This window comes from Stegostoma tigrinum, chromosome 11 (assembly GCF_030684315.1).
Source record: "Stegostoma tigrinum isolate sSteTig4 chromosome 11, sSteTig4.hap1, whole genome shotgun sequence".
In the NCBI taxonomy this organism is placed as follows: domain Eukaryota; kingdom Metazoa; phylum Chordata; class Chondrichthyes; order Orectolobiformes; family Stegostomatidae; genus Stegostoma; species Stegostoma tigrinum.
Window position 1 is genome coordinate 1,852,980 of NC_081364.1, and position 6,000 is coordinate 1,858,979.

At 55.1% G+C, this 6,000-nt stretch overlaps 1 protein-coding gene across 3 annotated transcripts in view; it reads right to left on the minus strand.

Moving 5' to 3' along the window:
• usp19 (ubiquitin specific peptidase 19) overlaps nucleotides 1-4,333 on the minus strand; it is a 133,560-nt gene extending 129,227 nt beyond the window's left edge. For all 3 annotated transcript variants that reach the window (XM_059649681.1, XM_059649680.1, XM_059649679.1), the window contains exons 1-2: nucleotides 3,979-4,333; nucleotides 2,290-2,397 (exon numbers count right to left, since the gene is read on the minus strand). The gene's annotated coding sequence lies outside the window, so the exon portion shown is untranslated. The remainder of the gene's footprint in view (nucleotides 1-2,289; nucleotides 2,398-3,978) is intronic.
• Between the last annotated feature and the right edge of the window lie 1,667 nt (nucleotides 4,334-6,000).

Below are 6,000 nucleotides of genomic sequence, written 5' to 3' on the forward strand. Positions count from 1 at the left end.
TAAAATGAAATTATCTACAATTAAGAATCTACTGATGACTATTGTTGATTGTCAGAAAAACCCATTTGGTTCACTAACGAAGGAACTCTGCCATCCTCACATGGTCTGGCCTACATGTGACTCCAGACCTACAGCAATGTGGCAGACTCTCAACTGCCCTCTAATGTCATATTGTACTGCAATCTCAGACCAACTTATTAGCAATTCTAAATTTATCAACTTTTTTAATCTGCAAAGTATGCTGGACACAAATAGACAGCATGAAAATCAAACAGAAAAAAAAAGACAAGTGACTACTGTACTGTGGCCAGTTCAAACATGTCAAAATTTTTGCAGATCAGAAACGAACGGTAGACAGAATTACATAGGAATTTGTTAGAACATCAAAAGACAATTTAGCTGCAAGCACCCTTTCATTTATGTAGATCAACTTACTGCTAATCCCTTCAGCAACCAGAAATGCAAGCAATTTGTTATTGTCGCTACTTATGATTCTGCTCCAATCCCCCTGCCTAGTAACTTATATCACAGCTGCTTTGGTGAAAGTTTTTCCTCAGTAACTGAACCCTTCACCACAGTTAAGCATTTGTTCCAGATCAATTTTATGAATTCCCTCCTTCACTCCTTGCTAAAAGGTTACACACCTATCATGCATGTGATGTGTTTTAGGTTTACATTTTAAAGTGTGCCTTGCACACCAGTGAAACGAACCTTGTACCATACCCCGCTTGGAGTTGCTCTATCTACTTCCCTCTACAGCTGGGCAGACATTTCGGACCACCTGGTTATTGTTTGAAGGCTTAACACCGGCATCATTGCAACACCTGAATAATGCATTGGAATAGTATGGGCAGTTCTAGAATGCACTGCACAATGCTGTCAGTTAAGGTGATTAAAATAAGTTGTCAAGGATGGCACACAGATTGACAGTATGCATTTTTATAGCACCTTTAACACAATGAGCTGGTCTATGGTGCTGCATAGGACTGTCAGCCCACAAAGTCTGACTCCCATCCACCTAAGATTTATTAGAACTAGTGTTCAAAAGTTTGGTGATTTCTGACCCTAGTCCAACGCCAGCAATTTTACATCATGTTTTATCAGATCTGAGGAACCTTTTTTTCACCCAGAGGGTGGGAGAAATATTGAATGTGCTATGCAAGGGGGTGGTGGAAAAGGTACTCTTGCAACATTTAAGGAGCATCTGAATGAGCACTTAAAATGCCAGGGTATAGTAGGCTATGGACTAAGTGCAGGTAAATGAGATTAGTTATAGTTTAGTGATCATTGGCCAGCATACATACGGTGGTCCCAAGCAACTGCTTGGTCTGACTGTATGACTCTCACTCCTGCGTGAGCAACAAATACCGCAACAGCACTCAGTGTTTAATTGATAGTAGACAAGGTTTTCTGAGAAACAGCAATCAGCGGGGCATCAAAAATAGGTAGGCAGCACAAAGAGTATGACTAAAATAACGTTAGTTATGAAATCAATTTTCAGATTGTTTGAGGAAGTAACCAGCTTCATGTTAAACAAAAAAAATGTCAGAGCCACTCATTCGGCCAAGTAGCAACTGTGGAGTAAGGACACATTTAGGTAGCCAGATTCTCCCATTCTCTAGAAGTTACTTGATCTTTTTCCTGTGGCGTTAACTACTTTCATGTCAAAATTCCAGCACCCACATTATACCGTATGTTGTAATCAATCCCATTGGGCTTTTCAAAGGCAACAATTATAAAATAGAATTGAAGTTGTGCTCAAAAGAAACGGAAAGACTGCTACCTGTTTCCATGATTCATGTTACTGAAGGATTGTACTGCCATCGTCAACAAATGTATTACAGAGCTGGTGACAATGTGCGAGTGAGTTAGGTGATCAAATCTAGCTGTGACAAGATGACAGACTGCACTCAGTCACAATAACTGACCCAAACCAAAAGGTTATTAAGCACACTACAAGTGCACCATTGCTAGGCTAATTTTGATGTGCTTCCTACAGTTCAACTATGACTACCATACAAGCCACTCCACTGCCAAGTGCTTTCACACACATCCTGACTTTGTGAAAGGTCAGTTAAGAAATGCAAGTCCTTCTTTTATATAATCAATGGAGTCAAAAAGGAGGAATTACAGACTTTGTTCCCCAAACACTTACAAATGATTCAATAGCAGAACCATACAGCAAGGAGAATGCATTATTGCTAAACAAGTTCTCCAATTTCCAACACACCGCACATTAGCAAACAAACCAAATCCAAAAGTCATTCTTGAGATTGAGGGAAAACTCACCTCAGTCAGCAATTCAATTATGGCTCAGGCTCCAGAATCTGCTATTCATAAAACAGCACCAATGAAGCATATTAGACATGGACATGGCAGATCAAAACTCTCACCAATCTAGAAAAACAGATACATTTAAAATATTCAGTTAGGAAATTAAAAAGAGAAAACACCTAACTATTCTGATCCTGTTTTCCAGCACTTAACCTTGTATGCTTTGGCAATGGCAAGTGAACATTTGAGAAGTTTGTAAAATGAAATGAGAGCTTATGCCTCTACCACCCTCACAGGCAGGGAGTTCCAGACTGACATCACCCTCTAGGTGAAAACATTTTCCCTCATATCTCCTCTAAGTCTTCTGACTCATTACCTAAATTGATGATGGAGGGATCAATGACCAGGAAGCAATGTGAATAGTTTCTTCCTGTCTATCTTATCTGTGCTCCAGGTAATTTTATGCATCTCAAGCATGTCCCCTCGTCAATATTCTTTGCTCTAAAAACAATCCCAGTCTGTCCAATCGCTGTCCACAGCTAACACTCTAGTCCAGGTAACATCTTGGTACAGGGAAATCGCCTCTGCACCCTCTTGTGTTATCACATCCCTCCTGTGATCTGGATTTCAGAACTGCTTACCATACTCTAGCTGTGGGCTGAGGAATGTTTATGCAGTTTCAGCACAAACTCCCTGCTCTTAAATTTTATGCTTTGACTAATAAAGTATACCATGACTTCTTACCGATTCTACCCCACTGTCCTGATACCTTAAGAGACTAAGTCTTTCTGATCCTCACTGCTTCCTATGTTGGCAAATTTCAGAGAAGTGTAAAAGTAATAGGATAGTGATAGTTGGGGATTTCAACTTCACAAATATTAAATGAGATAGTTGTTTTGGAGGGACTGGAATTCTTCAACAACATTCAGGACAGCTTTATAGGCCAGTGCATTGAAGGCCCTACAAAGGACAGGTTGGTGCTGGACTTGTGTTAGATTACAGAGCTATGCAAGTGGCTGAAGTATCAATGGGGGAGCATTTTGCAAACAGCAATCATAACAAACTTGAATCTAACAAAGTCATGAAAAAGGACTGGGATGAGCTTGAAATCTAAGTTCACAACTAGGGGTAGGTGGATTTTATATAAGATCAAATTTGATTTGGTCCAGAGTGAACTAGGAGCAGATATTTTCAGGTAACTGTCATGGAAAACTGGAATACATTCAAGAAAGAAATAGTGAGAGTACAGGGCTATCATGTTCCAACCAAAAGCAGATGTTGCGAGATGCCTAGAAAACAACCAATTTCCAGGAGGAGTATAAAAGTCTTGAGGACAAGGTGGCTGAATCCATGTAGTTTTTATGGATGTGTGAATGTGCCAACAGGTTCCCATCAGACAGCAACAACCAGCTGATCTGAACAAGCTGGCAGCGACACCCGGTAAACACAAACTCATGCAGTGATGAATTCAACAGGTCACCAGCCGTGCTGCTGAGGGGGATGGACACTGAACTACAGGTTCCACACGGGCTGGAGACCCTGAGCACGGCAAAGTGTAGCCAACTCCCAGCAGGGACCAAGCGACCCCCACCAGGCCCCAGGGCGTCTCTCTCCCTGGACCGGACAGGGCGGGCGCCTCCGCCGCACCCCCCACCCGAAACCCTCTGTCCACCGGCCGGAGCCACGGCCCTCGGGGCTACCTACCTCCAGCTCCGGGCTCCCCAATTCTCGGAGCTGTTGCCGGCCCTCAGCTACTCTCCCTGCGGCTTAACGGCGTTCCAAGGGTATCCGGGCCAGAATCAATTCCGAACTTTTCCCCGCAGCAGGGGCCTCGGCCTGTCGTTCTCCCGCGCGGCCTGTGTCTTTCCCTCTTCCCCGGAGCTGGGACCGGGGCCTGGGCCTTCCTTCTTCGCTGGAGCTGAGGCCACGGCCTGTCGTTGTATACCCGAGAGCCGGGGCCTCGGCCTGTTGTTCTTCCCCGAAGCCGGGGCCTCGGGGCTGGTGCAGCGGCGGACAATCCAGAACTTCCGGTGACGGGAAATGCCTCACCGGCGCCAGGACGTGCCGTCTCACGTGACCTGGAGCGAGGAACGGCTGGGCGTGCGCGACCCCGGGACGTGACCGTGAGCGAGGGCGCGGCCAGGCACGTGGCCGCTAACAGTCGTCGAGTGGAATGAAGGGGAGGAGCCTGGGAGGGGCATTGCTGTGGGGGAAGTGGTGGGGGAGGGGGAGGGGGAGGGAAGGGGGGGTGGGGGAGGGGGAGGGAAGGGGAGGCTGGGGGAGGGGCGGGGGAATGGGGGGGGGGAGAATGGTGGGGGCTGGGGGGCGGGGGGGGAGGGGGGGGAGGGGCGGGGGCTGGGGGGGGGGAAAGGGGCTGGGGGGGGAGGGGTGGGGGCGGGGAGGGGCGGGGGCGGGGCGGGGGCTGGGGGGGGAGGGGCGGGGGCTGGGGGGGAGGGGAGGGGGCTGGGGGGGGAGGGGCGGGGGCTGGGGGAGGGGAGGGGCGGGGGGGGAGGGGAGGGGAGGGGCGGGGGGGGGAGGGGAGGGGAGGGGCGGGGGGGGGAGGGGAGGGGCTGGGGGGGAGGGGCGGGGCGGGGGCTGGGGGGGAGGGGCGGGGCGGGGGCTGGGGGGGAGGGGAGGGGAGGGGCGGGGGGGAGGGGCGGGGGCTGGGGGGGGAGGGGCAGGGGCTGGGGGGGAGGGGCAGGGGCTGGGGGGGAGGGGAGGGGAGGGGCGGGGGCTGGGGGGAGGGGCTAGGGGGGAGGGGCTAGGGGGAGGGGCGGGGCGGGGGGAGGGGCGGGGGCTGGGGGGGGGAGGGGCAGGGGCTGGGGGGAGGGGCAGGGGCTGGGGGGGGAGGGGCAGGGGCTGGGGGGGAGGGGCAGGGGCTGGGGGGGAGGGGCGGGGCGGGGGCTGGGGGGGGAGGGGCGGGGCGGGGGCTGGGGGGGAGGGGCGGGGCGGGGGCTGGGGGGGGAGGGGCGGGGGCTGGGGGGGGAGGGGCGGGGGCTGGGGGGGAGGGGCGGGGCGGGGCGGGGGATGGGGGGGAGGGGCGGGGCGGGGCGGGGGATGGGGGGGAGGGGCGGGGCGGGGGGGGAGGGGCGGGGCGGGGGCTGGGGGGGAGGGGCGGGGCGGGGGGGGAGGGGAGGGGAGGGGGGGGAGGGGAGGGGCGGGGGCTGGGGGGGGGAGGGGAGGGGCGGGGGCTGGGGGGGGGGAGGGGAGGGGCGGGGGCGGGGGGGGGAGGGGAGGGGCGGGGGCTGGGGGGGGAGGGGAGGGGCGGGGGCTGGGGGGGGAGGGGAGGGGCGGGGGCTGGGGGGGGAGGGGAAGGGCGGGGGCTGGGGGAGGAGGGGAGGGGCTGGGGGGGAGGGGAGGGGCGGGGGCTGGGGGGGAGGGGAGGGGCGGGGGCTGGGGGGGAGGGAGGGGCGGGGCGGGGGCTGGGAGGGGATGGGGGGGAAGGGGAGGGGGATGGGGGGAGGGGGATGGGGGAGGGGGATGGGGGAGGGGGATGAGGGGAGGGATGGGGGGGGCAGGGGATGGGGGAGGGATGGGGGGGGGAGAGGGGGATGGGGGGCGGGGGGAGAGAGGGGGGATGGGGGGCGGGGGGGAGAGGGGGGATGGGGGGCGGGGGGGGAGAGGGGGATGGGGAGCGGGGGGGGAGAGGGGGATGGGGGCGGGGGGAGGAGGGGGGGAGGGGGAGGGGGGAAGTGGTGGGGGGGAGGGGGAAAGTGGTGGGGGAGG